We start from the raw sequence: 1,595 nt of genomic DNA on the forward strand, positions 1-1,595 counted from the left end.
TAAAGAAATTCTCTTCAGTGCTCTTCTAAGTGTTTCTTGGTCTTTAATCCATGTAGACTTTATTGGAGGTATTTATGTGAGGTTAGGAAAGAATATAATCTGTCCATCAGGGATGGGAATTTGTCCCAGTATCACTGAATAGCTGGGTATAAGGGGCTGTAGAGACACATTTAGCTCAGGTTCATTGACACATATAGGTTTATTTTTTAAATTTGGGGGGGGGGGCAGAAGGTAATTGGGTTTATTTATTTATTCATTTATTTTTAATGGAGGTACTGAGGGTTGAACCCAGGACCTTGCACATGCTAAGCATGCGCTCTACCACTTGAGCTATACCCTCCCCCCACTTTAAAAAATTAATTTATTGAATTAATTGTTCTAATTTATACTTTGGTTTTTAGCCAGAATGTATTTTTCAGATGTTGATTTTCTTTTCTTGTGTGTGTGCGTGTGTGTGTGTTGCTGGGAGAGGTATTGGGAGGTAATTAGGTTTATTTATTTATTTTTAGAGGAGGTACTGGGGATTGAACCCAGGACCTCATGCATACTAAGCATGCACTCTACCACTTGAGCTATACCCTCCCTCCTCGACACATATAGGTTTAAAGTCACTTGTTCTAAGCATCCTGGTTTTCAGAAATATCCCCACTGCACACAGCCAGCTCCCCTGGATCCTGACACAGCATCAGAAGCCTATGGGCAATGGAGCAGGAACAAGGTGTGAAATACATGTTTTTGTCACATCAGACAGGGAACAATGTGAGGTAGGGAGTTCAGTTCTCATCAGCGTCCAGTCAAAAATGTAAATCCTCTGATTCTGAAGGGAGTCATGCCAAATAGAAAATATTAGAATCCCTATGTTTGCAGGTCACAGATCTGGAGAGAGATTGCAAATAGCAAGTACAGCTGTCGGAGAGTCACGTGTTTCCTGCTGTCCAACTATTAATAATCAAACCAAGCTTCCACCAAACAGGCTTAGTTATCTTTCTGTCGTCTCTTTGGAAAATGTAATAAAAGCACTGTCATAGGCAGAGGTGTTCCAGAAGGATGCAGCCAAAAATTGGAGGGAAAAACGTATGAGAGCCTGTCAAGCAGTTCTTCAACAATAATATTTTGATGTTTTCCTGGATGTTGTGATTTTAAGGGTGTTTTTCATCACTTTATTTCGTCATTTGTAAGATTTCTTGCCTCCTTATACATTTTTACTTTCTCATCCAATTTTGTATTCTTTTTCCTGAAAGAGAGAGCTCCAAGTGTTTCAACTTCAGCTCTTTCAAAACCTGAATCTCTTCCTGCTAGTGCATTCATATTTTCTAAAAAATGATCTCATTGGAGAGTTCTCTTTTTCAGGTGATAAAACAGAAAATCAGGAAGGTAGATCTATTTGCTTGAGGTCACACATCAAGTTCCTGGTGGGGTCAGGACTAGAACTCAGGGCGTCAGAGACAGACTTCCTGACTTTCTCTCATGAGGTTCCTCGTGTGCCTTGCTCTTCACCTTCCTAGTCTGAGGACCACTGCACGACACACAGCTTTCTGACCAGGTGCCCATTTTAATAGGATTATTCTGAGTGTGCTTCACCCAAATCATCCCAC

At 40.5% G+C, this 1,595-nt stretch overlaps 1 non-coding gene across 1 annotated transcript; it reads right to left on the bottom strand.

Moving 5' to 3' along the window:
- Positions 1 to 509: 509 nt before the first annotated feature.
- On the bottom strand, positions 510 to 583 carry TRNAT-AGU (transfer RNA threonine (anticodon AGU)). The gene has a single exon. It is a non-coding gene; the product is annotated as a tRNA-Thr (tRNA).
- Between the last annotated feature and the right edge of the window lie 1,012 nt (positions 584 to 1,595).

The sequence above is a fragment of the Vicugna pacos genome, chromosome 18 (assembly GCF_048564905.1).
Source record: "Vicugna pacos chromosome 18, VicPac4, whole genome shotgun sequence".
Lineage (NCBI taxonomy): Eukaryota > Metazoa > Chordata > Mammalia > Artiodactyla > Camelidae > Vicugna > Vicugna pacos.